The following is a 16,537-nucleotide window of genomic DNA, read 5'->3' as shown; positions in this document are numbered from 1 at the left end:
GTCACATCAGGAGAGTCCCAGCAGCAGAAATATAAGGAATAATTGTAGTAAATAATAATAAGAAAGTTACCTTTTCATTCAGTAAGGGAGAGAGTTTGGGGATTATCAAAAAAGAAGTCAGACTACTAGGGAAATCCTGTGTCTCCATTAATTTTTGTGTAAAACCAGGATTACCCTCACAGCAAGCAGCTAGTGGGCATTCAGGGCTCACAAACTAAAACTCATTTGCATAATAACCAGGAATAAATATTAGGAACATAGTTATCTTCAAGGGAGACAGCAAGATTAAAAATTCTAGTATTATTCACACCAATCCTTTAAGATATATCAGGATCGACCAGGGAGGAAACGTGTAAGTGTTCTTCCCTCCAGTTTATTCTGAAGCCAGTTCTGAAAGAGCACGACTTCCAAGAGCTCGGGTGCTGGGGACCAGATGTACTCTGGCAAAGCACAGAGGCAGCTAAGAAGAGCCCAAGAGTCTGATCAGTGATCCACCCACATTTTAACATCAGGGAGAAAGACCAAGCCGACGACGTTTCTGTCAAAGTCATGGATCAAGTGTGGCTTAGTTTGTAGTTTGAGTCTTTTCTAAATTAAAAGTCCCCCTGAAAAATAACAAAAGTTTTCTTATTGCCTTGCTTTTGTTGTCTGAGAAGTTAGGGCTCTCTTATTCCATAATGCTTGAGGGTTACATTAGAAAATAAGGATTTATTTCAGGGCACTGAAGAATTATTCTCTTGAGGCACTTGATTGTGGCAGAGGTGGGGAGTGCATGTTGGGGAAATGATGGAAGAACGGAAGTTAAAGATCTAGGAAGTTTAAAATTTTATTCCCCCCTCCCATACTCAGGTGATACACCTAATTCTGAAAAGACGTAATGAATTCAGGTAATTATGATGAAACCCCAAATGAAATGTGAAAATCTCCTGGTTTAACAGGATATGATACATTAGTTTTCAAAATTAGGTAAATTTTCTTTAAAGGTATTCGTATAGATTTAAGTTTTGAGATTATACACCGTTATGCTCCATTGACATCATAATGGTATTTTATGGGTAAATCGTGTTATATATAACGCAGTATTTCTAATTTTAACAATTACAACGAATACCATATTATGTTATCAGCATTTTATGTTTGAGAAAATGTCTCAGGGTTACAAAGCTAGTTAATAGTGACGCTGTGATTTAAAACTAGGTCTGTTTCTTCCACTCTACCATGCTGCTTTCAGTAATGATTTATAGTAATTGGGTTGTATTGTATTCATTTCTAGGTGAAAGTCTACTTAGTATTCGTAAATCATCCCATTTAAATTTCTTACTGAAATGAACATGCCCAGTGCCAGGCATATTTGTATAGCTAATAGATTTTATAACTTTTTTCTATACGCTTTCTCATAATTGATATAATAGGAGTCATAAAAATATTTAGTGAGGAAATATTTAGTTTAAATAGCAGGAGATAAAATGGCAATCTAAAGTGACAATTCTAATCAAGCACAAAATATGTAAATCTCCAAAGTGTATTAGGTTTCAATTATTACTCATTATTGAGAAAAAAGTCTGTTACATATCATATTATGATGATAAAAGTTAAATTGAAAGGAGAGTTGAGTGTGGATTCACATTGTTTAGGGTGTAGACAAGGTCTGAGCACAGCATCACATAATGTTATTAAGTCTCTGAACTTGATCCTTTCAGAAATATTTCCAGAAAGAAATAGAACAATTTTCCATTACTTTTGATAGAAAGGAAAATTATTTAAACATATTTCTCTTATGAGAGGGGACATCAAATTGTACTATTTTTCCAAGGTACCGATTTAAAAATAATGTAAAGAAAGCAAAGATAGGAATTTAAAAGGAAATGAAGACATTTATAAATTCTTTTTACAAAAGCAGTGAGGAAAATAAATAATTGATCTATTTAGCAAATGATTCCATATCTCAGGATAAACCAATAGAGGTTAACTATATAAAATTTAACTTTTTTTCTTAATTTTGGTATCTGGAATATAGAAGTGAATAATTAGATACCTTTTATGGTGTTCAGATATTCGTGGGTTTTATAAAGATATAAAGACCAATAGACACTTGTTGGAAGCTGGTTTTGCTTGAGACAAGACATCTTGCATTCATTGTTTTCAGTTACTTGAAAGACTGCGTGTTTAGTTATTTACCTATGAATGTTGCCAAATGGGATCTAAGGAAACCTTGTAGGTGAAAGACAAGAAGACTTCACATTCCTGAAGGTCAGTCATGGAAAGAAAAGCCAGCTTTGGGATCAGTCAATTAGCCAGGCATGCCTAGTTTTCTTTGCTAATAGCAAGGCTTATTTTTCCCCCGAAGGGTCAAATGTTAAGACTGGGTTTGATTCAGCAGTTGTATCCTTTGATACATTTGAATTTAGTTATTTCAGAACATCTTTATACCTTATACAGTGAGACAGTTTTTGTTACTTTGACACTTATATTCCCTAAAAGTAGTTCCTTAGAAGTAATTTAAGATTTCAAGCAGATTCTGCTTTTATAACCAGCCATGAATAATCGTCATCATTATTGATTGAAAGATCCAGTCTTCATTAAGAGTATATTAACTATTCTAATAAAATAACTGACATCACTTCATAGTAAGAAAGGGGCTCCAACCTTTCGAATTCATCATTTTGATGATAAGAAACTGAATTCCAAAAACTAATCTATGAGGAGAAAAATAAAATAATTCTTCAAACTTAACTTTTTTAAAGATGAATTCCAGATCCAAATTATTAATGACTTTTTTTTGTTAATGGCCATGAAGTTAAATGTTTAATAAAATACATTTTTCTTTGTCTCAGCCTCTGTTGGAAATAGTTGTAAAATGTTCAGTACATGGTACATCAATCCTCTTTGATGCTTAAGCAGCCCTGAATGCCTTCAGGTCAATGCTCGGAAGGTCCTTTAAATGGAGATAAAGATCAGAACTGACACAGGGACCCCAGGGGCCTATCCTGGAAAATGTTTTGTTTGTTTTGTTTTGTAGCTAAACAAATTCCTGTGAACTCTTTGTTGTCATTTTTCTAAATCCTTCCAAAAAAGAGGGGTTCGGAAGACAAAACAGATTCAGGCATCAAAACATTTAAACTTTCTGCTATAGGTAGGTAAGGACATATATTCTGTAGAATTTCAGCTAAAATAGATTAAATATTTCATAGCAGACTTTCATTAATGTCTCTCAGAGGCACTTAAAGCTTTCGTTGCTGTTGTTTTTATGTTGCTATTTAAATAACTGTCTCTGCGGCATGTAGAATACATGCTGAAAGTATTTGTAAATGATTTGTAATGTGAAAGATTTGTAAATAAATGATTTGTAAAACCTCCACATCTCATTAATTCAGTCCAGAGTTAGGGAACACTTAGATCTGTTGGCTGAAGTGTGTTTGAATTTTGGTTCAGTCTCTGCTCAAGGCTTATTTCAGTGCCCATAAGATTGTATCCTTATTGTTGTAAATCATCTCACAAATTTATGATCACATGGGGCATGGACAAGGGAGAAGGGATTTGTAAAACATATCTCAGGTTCATGATCTACACATTGCAACAATGTTATCAGCACAGATAGTACTGATGTTCTATAGTTTGTTTGTCAATCAAAACATAAGCTTAATTTTCTGTTCTTATTTTTAAATATTACATATGGAAACAAGTAACATATTGCATACGGAAACAAACAATCTTAAGAACAGATCGCCTAAATTTAAATTCCAGGTCAATGACTTATCAGCTAATTGTCAAATTATTTATTTTCTGTGCCTCAAGGTTCTCATCTGACATTTAGGGCAAAAGTGAGTAGCCACCACACAGGGTCTGGGGGAAGATTAAAACAGACAGTATGTAAAATGGTTAATTCCTGGTGCATAACATTATCTGAATAAATGTTAGCTCTGATTCTTAGAGTTTTTCGATGATTTTGAATGCTTTGCAATAGGACAGATACTGACAGTCATCCAACAAATACTTATGAAGCACTTACCACGTGCAAGACCATGATCAGATCGTTATCTGTGACTATGTTGAAAACCACTGATACCCTTTTTAAAATGCTGCGTTATAGGCTAAAAATGTTTTCTAACATTTTGCTTTGCAGGAAAACCAGACAAAGCCGAAGTAAAATGAATAAACCAAATAGGTGATTTCTAGCAGCTTACATGAACTCTTCTGTCTAAAAGTTCAAAAAGGGGAAGTTATTCCTGTTCATTTTCAAGAAGAGGGGCTGTCAGCTGGCAAAAAAGGTGTGTGTGACATTTGCAGATGATGGAGCTCACTCCCAAAGGGAAGGTACCCATTTCCCCGGGCTGTCCTGTGGTCGCCTTTATCCTTGGTAGGGCCTAGCAGGAAGCGGGCACCAAGAGTTTTCTTTGCAGACATCACAGCTGGGCCCAGGCGTCCCCAGACCTGCCCCGAGACCAGCGTAGGATAAAGATTAAACCTCCCAGAGGCTTGAGGAACCCATCAGCAGAATTAGGCTGGTGTCTCTCAGCATCTCTAGTTATTCTGGAATTGGGGTCGTTTTTCATTACCTGGCAGCTTACTCCAGAGTGGGATAGGAGAAGCTTCAAATTAGATGCTTAAGTTGGGATTGAAAACAGCTGATTAGTCAGAGAGCTATATGGTTCAATTCTAGGTAATTTTTTTTTTGTGTGTTTTTAAGAATCACAGAATTTTAGGTGTAAAAAGCAAACTCAAGCTAACTCCTTCAATCTCCTCATTTAATAAGTGCGGAGAATAATGTCCAAAGAGGAAAAATACATCCTTTAAGAAAAGTACAAAGTGGCCACATTCGCACTGGCTGCCAGCATGGGATGTGGAGAGACAGTGCCTGAGATTATAGTTGTCCCCCTCCACCTATGAGCTTTCTAAATGTGAGGTCACTGAGCCCTCCTGTATCTCAATTTCCTGATCTATAAAACGGGTACAAGAACACCAGCCTCAGAAGTCAGTGTGAGGATTAAATGAGATCTCATATGGCTGTTTGGGAAAGTGCCTACCTAGCCTGTAATAAGCATTCAATCACAGTTACCTCTTACTATTATTACTATTATACTTATTGGTATTATTTGGGGGAAATGAAAGTTAGAAAGACACCAGTAGACAATGATGGACAATCCAACATCCCTTCACTCTAAACCTCTAATGAGTTGGCTACATGATAAGGAGAATTTTTATGCTTAGGAGTATTTGGTTTTGTTTTTAATTTGTATGTCTCCCCAGTCAGCAAAGTACTTGAGAGAAGAGATATAAAAGTTATGCTTGTGGGACTTCCCTGGTGACGCGGTGGTTAAGAATCCGCCTGCCAATGCAGGGGATATGGGTTTGATCCCTGGTCCGGGAAGATCCCACATGCCGTGGAGCAGCTAAGCCCGTGTGCCACAACTACTGAGCCTGCATGCCACAACTACTGAAGTCCATGCACCTAGAACCCATGCTCCGCAACAAGAGAAGCCACCACAATGAGAAGCCCGTACACCGCAACGAAGAGTAGCCCCTGCTCGCAGCAACTAGAGAAAGCCCGCACGCAGCCAAGGAGACCCACCGCAGCCAAATATAAATAAATAAAATAAATAAATCTATTTAAAAAATACGTATAGAGAGACATAAACAAACGAAGTATAGATTTTTGGAGTCATAGCTCTTTATGTAAAAGCACAGGAAAAGGCATGGAATGATACTGGGCATCACTGGAGAGGAGCTGAGGATAGTGGGGAAGGTTTTCAGGGGGTGCTTGGGTTTTATGGGGCCAGCAAAGAATACACTTGTTTTCTACTATGTAAAACATGAATACATGGATGGACACAAAAATGTCAACTTTATGACTTATAAAGGCTGGGGCAGAGCAGGTGGCTTAGGTTCACAGCCAAATGGGCTTGCCGGGGTCTTGCTCCCTCACCTCCCATCACTTTCACCTGCTCTGCCTGTCCCATCCCCCAAGCCAGGCCAGGCTTTGGGACAGTCCATGAGAAGGGGACTTTAGTTCTGCATAATTTCATCTTGGTCAGAGCCAGAGGGGAAAGTGAAGAGACTGATTCCTCAGTCTCATTGCCTTTTTTTTTTTTTTTTCCTAGTATGCAGGCCTCTCACAGTTGTGGCCTTTCCCGTTGCGGAGCACAGGCTCCGGACGCGCTGGCTCAGCGGCCATGGCTCACGGGCCCAGCCGCTCCGTGGCATGTGCGATCCTCCCGGCCTGGGGCGTGAACCCATGTCCCCTGCATCGGCAGGCAGACTCTCAAGCACTGCGCCACCAGGGAAGCCCGTGATTGCTGCTTTTATTGTTACTTTTTCCTATTGTTCCATGAGGATGGTGGGTGTTTGTTCTAACAGTATTACTAACAAGTAATGTGTTTAGAAAGGAATGTATTCTTGTAGCACAAGTGAACAAAACCAAAATTTGAGTAGAATTCTACAATGGACTTTAGGCTTTTCTCCCAACAGTAGTCACTTATAGGTAATGTTTTAAGGCTTCCAAAATGGAAAAGGTATTCATGTTACATTCATGTAATAAAATAAAAATTAAGATAGAAAACAGAATGGGAGGTTAATGACCTATGACATGAATTTTCTTTGAAAAGACTAGAAATTATTTCTGTGAAATTTAACATGTAGAATTTCAATAAACTTTACAGCAACATCAGTATACATTCAAGAATTGAGCAGCATTTGTGAAATAATAAAAAAAAAATAATTAAAATATATGAACAGCTACTGTATGCCCGTTGTTCTGTTATTCACTTTACATTGTTTGTTTGTTTATTTAATCCTTTTATTAGCACTATGAGGTGAGCAGTTCTCTTCAGTTAAGGAAACTGAGACTTGGGATGTATAAATATTTGCCGAAGGTTCTAGAAAAGGTAAGCCCATTTCAACTGTGTATTTGTCGTCCCTTTTCTTCACCCATATACTCTTCCAGCTGCCAGGCCATCACTGGGTAAGCTGAATATATGCATATTAAATTTAAGTAAGTTCAGTTGTTTTCTTATATACTTTTGCAATGATTCACAAACTTGAATCTTCATCTACTGAGAAGAGTCCTTTATTCTTATAAACTATAATTATAAGCATTCAATATTTTTAGAGGGAAAAATGTATCTGTTTATACTAGGTATTTAATAATCACCTACAGATTTGCTCTAATTGTCAGCTTCTCCCAAATTACTGTTGTTTTCTAAATTTCTTAACAAGTAATTATAAATAGATGTTTTGGTATGAAAAATGAGAAAAGATATTCAGTGTTTCCTGTATTTCATAAACACCACATAATTTCCATTCATCACAATTTCCATTTTTGATATGCAATAGTGTTAGGCCGCGCCAGGGGCCCAATCTATGCTAGAAGCTGCCGCAGATTCTTTTCCTTCTGGTTTACTGCAGATCTTCTCTGCAATGTCAGAAATTTACACAGATTTATATTTAAATACATGAACATATCTTTGTTTTCATTTGCAGCAAAGGATTTTTTTTAATTGTAAATGCTGTTTAACGTTGAATAGGCTTGAAAAGCTATATCAAGTACAGGTATAAACAACGTACGATTTCCTTAGTAATAGTAAGTATAGTATAGTAATGTTGGCAGCTGGGTCAGATTCAAGGTAAGAGCTGATACTCCGAATGTGGAGACTACTTATACCTCTGATTGTATGTATGTTTAGCTTGGCTTATGAACCTGATCCAAGCTGTTATTGCAGAGAACTGAGGTAATGCAAAGGAAAAGTATTTGGGGACTTCCAGTAGCTTCTTGAGCCAACAGAAATACAGCCAAATGCCGAAGCATGGACTTCCTCGCTAAAATCGATACATGAAAATGTGAGCATTATCCTGGATGCCATTGTGCTAACGCAAGTGTGCAAAGGTGAGAGTCTATATTTGCCTAGTGCAGATTTGATTCTTCTCATGTCATAAAACGGGAAAGCTAATATCTTGATGACTCACCTTAAAAATCCTTTTTTTCCCCTCTTTTGATAATGATAATATATTTTGTAGTACAGACAAGAAAAGCTGCTATTTTTTAATCTGCCGAAACACACTGAGATTATGACAAGCCAAGATATAGAAACTATGAGATACCTCGTGTTTCTTTTCCCAAAACTTGATTCCCTAGATATCCAAATCCAGTAATCCTGTAGTTTATTCACAGCTCCTAAGATTTGGGGATTAGACAGTCCATACACCAGGAACGAAGCGTAAGTGCTTTCTGTATTAACAATAGGGAACAAAATATCTCTCCAAAGGGGAAAGCAATTTAAGATGCTGATTAAAGCAGGTATTTAGAAATTTTTTCTAGGAAACTGTCAGGCTGAAAAATCAGAGAGAAAACAATTCACACATAATAGCAGTACCCCTTTTTTTTTTTTTCCCATTTTGTTCTTTAAATTTCCCCTTCTATTTAAAATAAGAAAAAGAAAAAAGAAGAGCCAAAGAAAGGTATTTGAGGAATCACACTCAGAAATTACTGCTTCAACCCAGGCCTCAGGGTGTGAAGCAGAAAAATCAGAATCATCAGTGCACTGGTCATAACGCTGGCAGATTACTGGAGCCTCTAAGAGATCTTTTGTTCTTCCTCCAACGAGGAGCAAAAGTTCTGATCATGTGTGAATTAATATGAAGCCAAGTATTTTCATAGACATGTCAAAGTTTTAATTGAATTCAGAGCTGAAGGAAACGCCTATTTCTTCAGGGAGGAAGAATGGCTTAGTGGATTGCGCCCCTGACCAGGGGCTGGAGAAAATGGATCCTCCCTGCAACTCTCCCACTATTTTGATCTTTCATTTCTTCCTTCTGAAAGAAAATGCCTGTCATGCCTGCCTCGAAAGAGCCTTGTGAGGAAGAGCTGATGAAGATGTGTTAGAATCACCTAATAAAATAAGCAGTACTGTGTAAGTAGAAGGTGCCACCATTCGTATCAGAATTTCCTTGTGATTACTAATGAGTGTGGCACTGTGTGAGTCCTTGCTGCAGGGATGAGGTGTCAGCTCAGATAGTGGCCCTCCCCAGTGACTCAGAAAATGATATACATCTTAGCACAGAAGGAGACCTAATTTTTTAAAGTGAAGAAACAAGGAACAATGCCAGAGGCCAAACTGCACTACAATATTATCTATGGGGGAGACTTTGCTGCAGGACATTTAAAAAGAGAACATTTCTGTATTAAAAGATGAAATACTTTCAACTAGAACAGCTAAGAGAATTTTTTTTTCCCCCACTTTTAGGAAAGTATGAAGCCAAAGGAAAACAAAAGAAATGTTGGGAGGCTACCGAGTCCAGTTTTAATCATTTTGAGAGGCAAGAATACTTGAGAGCTGATGAATTCATAAACATGGTGCAACAAAGCTACTGTTGGTACTGGTCTTAATGTCCTCTGCAGTATTAATCATTGACACGAAGTTCTCAGGAAGCAAGCTGAGAGAGAGAGACAGAGAGAGAGACAGAGAGACAGAGAGAGAGAGAGAGAGAGAGAGAAAGGCACATTTAAAGGGTATGACTCTGCCGTGGAGCAAACTGGCTCCAGCAACTTCTCTTGTTTATTAAATATTCTGTGCAAACGTCTGGATTGCAAAGCTGCATTATGGAGTTCTTGGCTATTACCTTTTAGATAAAAGCCCTCACTCTTTAGATGAGAAGGATACTGAGATAACTAAGTTATAATCACTTTATTTAATTTTGTCCTTCTTGGGCTAGAATTCAGGTTCCCTGATTCCTAATCTTTTTGCCGACTTCCATCATTTTTCACTTTTACAAGATAAGATCTTTTAATTATTGGACAGTGATTTCAGCTCATTTCTGGAAACCCTGTCTAACCACCACCACTCAAAATTATATTCCAGCACACACTGCTTATATACGGATATGAATAAAAGTGAATATAATCTTAATAATTTTCTTACATCCCTTGAAATTAGAGATACAAACACAAGGGGTAGAATCTACGCTCATATTTTTTGATGTGAAGTGAAAAAGGTTTGAAATACAGATTGCTAGCAAAAATAAATTTTAAAGAATTTCAGATGATTAAGCTCAGTATAACTTTAAGAAATTACACTGGCAGGGATTGTAGGCTAAGTCACACTATTGATATGAATTCATTGATAATCTTTTGGGGATGTGTGAGCTATTTGTCAGAATTTAAAAGGGGACGGTTACCATTCTCCTGTCAGGTACTTGCACTTGGGGAACAGTTACAAATTTAATGGGATTGCCTTTCTTTTTTTGCCTTCAAGAGACTATAGGCAGAGTGTTTTCAGCAAAGATCCTAGTTTGGGATCTCTGCAAACTTTGTATTGAGAAGACAGCTGATCCATTTGTGGGCTAATCTGGAATTTTCTAGAATGTTAGCTACCCAAAGTTGAGATATTAATCCCTGTCATAACATTTGGCGTAAATATAAATTTTTCTTTTCTTTACCACCTACTTACAATCATATATCATCATACCAAATACAGACTCGGACAAACATCCACTATTGCAGCCATGCACACGAAGTATATTTTGATCTGTATTCGCGGCCCTCTATTAGTATGGCATTCACTAACAATCCAGTTTTGGCAGACGATATTTACGTTTTAATTTCATTATGATCAGAATAAAGAGGCTATTGATGTTTCCATTTTCTCTTTGAACGGCCTCTTCAATTTGAACTGTGGCCCTTTTGTGCATCAAACTGTTGTCACAGATGGAATATTTTAGCATGCATTTTTTTGTTTCTATGAAGCAGTTAGAATTGGAAAAAAAAATCTCTTCACACTCACTAAATTCCATCAATAAGACCAAAACTTTTATAAGTGATTATTTTATCATTCCATACAGTAGACGTTTCAGCGAAAGGTGATATGTATTATCAGCTTATTGCATTAAAATAATTAAAAATTAAAAATCTAGGGACTTCCCTGGTGGTCCAGTGGTTAAGACAATGTGATTCCACTGCAGGGGCGTGGGTTTGATCCCATATGCCACGCGGCATGGCCAAAAAAAATTAAAAATTAAAACTCTTCCTAGAAGAAAGTATTATTTATTTAAAAATGAAAAGCAGGGTTTCCCTGGTGGCGCAGTGGTTGAGAGTCCACCTGCTGATGCGGGGGACACGGATTCGCGCCCCGGTCCGGGAAGATCCCACGTGCCGCGAAGCGGCTGGGCCCGTGGGCCATGGCTGCTGGGCCTGCGCGTCCGGAGCCTGTGCTCCGCAAAGGGAGAGACCACAACAGTGAGAGGCCTGCGTACCGCAAAAAAAAAAAAAAAAAAAAAAAAGAAAAGAAAAGCAATGGAGGTCTTCAAAATATTTCAGGCTAAAGATTAATGTATGTGGAGATGGAGATACATATATATATTCTCTATGAATACATACTTTTAAAGTAAAATTTCTAGGATAAACATAAACCTTTTAGTATTTAAAAAGAAGGGACTTCTGGTTATGGATATGACTAAGTAACAGGTATTGGATTTAATTCCCTGAGTAATCAACTATCAACCTGGACAAAATATATGAAATAATTGTTTTCAGACATTGGACAATATACCACACAGGTCTACTGTTCTTAGGAGAAGAAAAACACAGGACTGTAGATACATCTTACATTCACCTTATCTTTCTGCCTGGGGCACTTTCCAAACTGTAGTACAAGGAATTTAACCCAGGCTGAGAGCAGTGGTCTTCTGGGTGGAGGAAACAGATACCAGAGTTCAGGGCTGCTGAGTCATCTGTAATTCATGGAAGAGAGTATCCAGAGATGAAAGCTGCACAGAGAAGTGGCTTTAGAAATCTGCATAGACATTCCTTTGAGTCTCTCGCCAGGTGCTAAGCTGGGTGTGCTCAGAGCGACACTCCATGATTACCATCAGAGAAGAGCCACTGACAGGCTGACAGTTGCAATGGGTGGGCTCCTGGAGGTACCATTATGCAAGGGGGTACTGGAGTTCTGACCAGAGTGGCGTCATTTCACTGAATCCCCCAGGCATTCTGTTGAAATCATAGGAAAGCCACCTTAAAAGTAGGGCTAACAGCCGAACGAAAAAGTGAGCAAAAGATTGGATGCACATTTCACTTTTAAAAGATCCATGGGGCTCCCCTGGTGGGGCAGTGGTTGGGAGTCCGCCTGCCGATGCAGGGGACACGGGTTCGTGCCCCGGTCCGGGATGATCCCACATGCCGCGGAGCTGCTGGGCCCGTGAGCCGTGGCAGCTGAGCCTGTGCGTCCGGAGCCTGTGCTCCGCAACGGGAGAGGCCACAGCGGTGAGAGGCCCACGTACCGCAAAAAAAAAAAAGAAAAAGATCCATGAATGGCTGATAAGCACATGTTGAGTAAAATTTGCCATTAGGGAAATATGTGTTGAAACAAAAATGACATACCACTACACACCCACTGAAATGGCTGCAATAAAATGTCAGACAATACCAAGTGTTGACAAGGATGTGGAAAAACAGGAAGCTTCATGTGTTCTGGTGGGAATGAAAAGGCACAGCTACTATGAATAACATTTTGGCAGTTCCTTAAAGTGTTAAATATAAATTTACCATTCAACCTAGCAAATCCACTTCTAGAAATCTACCCAAGAGAAATAAAAACATAGGTCTACACAAAGACATGTACGCAAATGTTCACAGCAGCATTATTTATAATAGCCAACCAATGAGAAACAATCTAAATGTTCTTCAGTTGGTGACTGGATAAACAAAAATGAATATATCCATACAATGAAACTGTATATTCAGCAACTAAAAGGAATGAACTGCTGATGCATGTTACAAAATATATTGTTAAAAATGTGCTAAATGAAAGAAGCCAGAAACAAAGGGCTACTTAATTTATTTGCAATGTCTAGAAAATGCAAATTTATCATCAGAAAGCAGGTCAGTGTCTGCCCAAGACTGAAGAGAGAAGCTGGAATTGACTGTAAATGGCACAAAGGAGTTTTTGGGGATGATGGAAATGTTCTTAAACTGGATTGTGGTGATGGTGACACAATTCTATAAAATCATTGAATTGTTAAAAAAAAATAAAAAATTGGGCTATACTAACCATAGAGTAAGTGCCTTTCTAGAGCCATCCTAGTAAAGCCAAATTCAAGCTGATCCACCAGTAAATTAACTGCCTCTGAAATAAAACTCACAATTGTTTAAAGGGAGGCAAAATCCAGACTGTAAGCAACATAGCAGCTGCACTGTCCAACATGCAATAAACAGTTACTAGACAGGTAAAGAAGCAAGAAAATGTGGCCCATAGCCAGGAGGAAAAAATGTCAATAGAAACAGACCTGAGATGATTCAGATGGTGGAATTATGCAATAAAACCTTCAAAGAGTATTATAAATCTGTCTGAGGTTTAAAAGAAAAACACAGACATTTTGAGTGAAGGTACAGTGAATTTCAGCAGAGCAATCAAAACTATAAAAATTAAATACATGGCAAATCTGGAACTAAAGAGAAGTCAGAAATGAAAAATTTGCTGGGTGGGTTGATCAGCAGATTGGAAAATACAGAAAGAAGTAACAGTAAATTTAATGCAGGGCAACAGAAAACTTAAGTATAGAGAAAGATTTCTTAAAAATGAAGTGATGTATGAGACATATCAAGTGGTATAACACGTGTAAGTATGTTTAATAATATGAGGGTAAGACAGCCCTTTCTAAACATAATACAAAATATAGCAACTATAAAAGAAAAGACTAATGAATTTGATGATATAAAAATTAAAAGAAAATTTTGCTTGGGTAAAAAATACAACATGCAAAGTAAGTTATAAACAATAAATGGAGAAAACACCTACACATTAATTAGAAAAACCCAATAACTTGATGGAAAAATCAGCAAAAAAAATGAAGAAATGATTAATCAGAAGAGAAATACATATACATTTTTCACCTATGAAAAATGTTCTATCTCACTTATAAGTGAAATGTCAATTAAAATGACTATATACTCACAGATATAGAGAATAAAATAGTGGTTACCAGTAGGGAGAGGGGAGGGGGGAGGGGCAAGATACAGGGTAGGGATTAAGAGGTACAAACTACTGTACCTCTTAAATAAATAAGATACAAGGGTGTATTTTACAACATGGGGGAATTGAGCCAATATTTTTAAATTTTAAATGGAGTATAATCTATAGCAATATTGGATCACTATGTTGTACACCTGAAACGAATGTAATATTGTAAATCAACTATACTTTAATTTAAAAAATAATAAAAATAAATAAATAAAACTACTATACACTACACCCCACAAATGATTACTGATAAGAACAAAAGTGTTTGATAATGCACTACAAAATAAAGATCTTAAAGAGATATTAGCACTCATTCATTACAGCACTGTTCACAATAGCCAAGGTGAGGAAACAACCTAAACGTCCATCCATAGATGAAAGGATCAAGAAAATGTGGTTTATACATACAATGGGATACCATTCAGCCTTGAAAAAAAGAGGTGATTCTTCAATATGTGACAAAATGGATAAAACTTGAGGACATTATGCTAAGTGAAATAAGCCAGTCAAAGAAAGACAAATACTCCATGATTCTATTTATAGATTCATAGACTCAAAGAGTAGAGTGATGGTTTTCAGGGGCTGAAAAAAGTGAGGAAATGAGAGTCATTAATCAATGGGCATAAAGTTTCAGGTGAGTAAGATGAATTCTATAGCTCTTCTGTACAACATTTTACCTACAGTCAACAATAGTGTACTGTATGGTTAAAAATTTAAGAGAGTACATCTGATGTTAAATGTTCTTACCACAATAAAAAACAATTAAAGAAAAAAGAAGGCTGATTGAGGGAATATATGGAGAAACCATTAGTTTCATACATTGCTAATTAGAATAAAATAATTGTTCCAACCAATTCAAAGGGCAATTTAGCACTAGATACCAACATTAAAGATAACATGTCTTGGAATTTATCCTATTTGTAGGAATTTATTCTTACATATTCACACATGAAAAAAATTGAACAATGATATTTGTTGTGTCCTGATGTGTAATGGCAACAGCTGGAAACAATTGAAATGTCCAGATGAAAAACAGACTAAGTGAATGATGAGATATTCTTTCAATAGAATGCGATTCAGCCACTAGAAAAAAATGAGGCAAATCTATATGTATTGATATGGAACACTCACTAAGACATATTAGATAAAAAAGAAAGCAAAGTGCAGAACAATGTATATATTATGCTACCATTTGAGAAAAATTATAAACATGTTTGTAGGCCCACATCTCCACCCCCTGCCCCATACACAGATCCAAAAAGCTGACAGCATTTGTATCTTCTGGAGCAGGGACTCAGGATTGGGGACAAGGAGAAATGGGAGAGGCTGGCTCTTTACCCTATAACCTTTTGCTCCCTTTGAATTACAATATTTACTATTTGTATGCATTACTTTAAAAAAAATAGAAAATAAAAAATTTCGAAGTTGAATAAGCAGGGTGGAGGGGTATTGCGCCCAAAATAAAAGTCAAACTTCTTTCCAGAGTTACAAACCCTCCTTGAACTGACTTTTCCCCCATTTCTTCAATCACTTCTTATTCCTTTGTCCTCCTCACACTCTGTGGTTTCCAGCTATGCATTAGTCCCAGGACGACCTTGGATTCCAAACTCTACAGATGCTCAAGTCCTTCATATAAGATGGTGTAGTATTTGCATACAACCTACATACAACCTCCTGTGTATATGTATATATATATTTTAAATAGATCTTTATCAGAGTATAATTGCTTCACAATACTGTGTTAGTTTCTGTTGCACAACAAAGCAAATCAGCCATGTGCATACTCATGTCCCCATATCCCCTCCCTCTTGAGCCTCCCTCCCATCCTCTCTATCCCACCCTTCTAGGTCATTGCAAAGCACCAAGCTGATCTCCCTGTGCTATGCTGCTGTTTTCCACCAGCCAACTATTTTACATTTGGTAGTGTATATATGTTGATACTACTCTCACTTTGCCTCAGCTTCGCCCTCCCACCCCACATCCTCAAGTCCATTTTCTATGTCTACCTCTTTATCCCTGCCCTGCAACTAGGTTCATAAGTACCTTTTTTATTTCTTTAGATTCCATATATATGTGTTAGCATATGGTATTTGTTTTTCTCTTTCTGACTTACTTCACTCTGTATGACAGACTCTAGGTCCATCCACCTCACTACAAATAACTCAATTTCATTTCTTTTTATGGCTGAGTAATATTCCATTGTATATATGTGCCACATCTTTTTTTTTTAACCCTTACTTTTATTTTTAATTTTTTTTAACATCTTTATTGGAATATAATTGCTTTAAAATAGAGTGTTAGTTTCTGCTTTATATCAAAGTGAATCGGCTACACATATACACATATCCCCATGTCTCTTCCCTCTTGCGTCTCCCTCCATTCATCTGTAGATGGACGTTTAGGCTGCTTCCATGTCCTGGCTATTGTAAATAGTACTGCAATGAACATTGTGGTACATGTCTCTTTTTGAATTGTGGTTTTCTCAGGGTATATGCCCAGTAATGGGATTGCTGGGTCATATGGTAGTTCTA

Source organism: Lipotes vexillifer, unplaced genomic scaffold (assembly GCF_000442215.2).
Source record: "Lipotes vexillifer unplaced genomic scaffold, Lipotes_vexillifer_v1.1 scaffold1154, whole genome shotgun sequence".
Taxonomy (NCBI): Eukaryota; Metazoa; Chordata; class Mammalia; order Artiodactyla; family Lipotidae; genus Lipotes; species Lipotes vexillifer.
Note: the sequence above shows the minus strand (reverse complement) of the source record.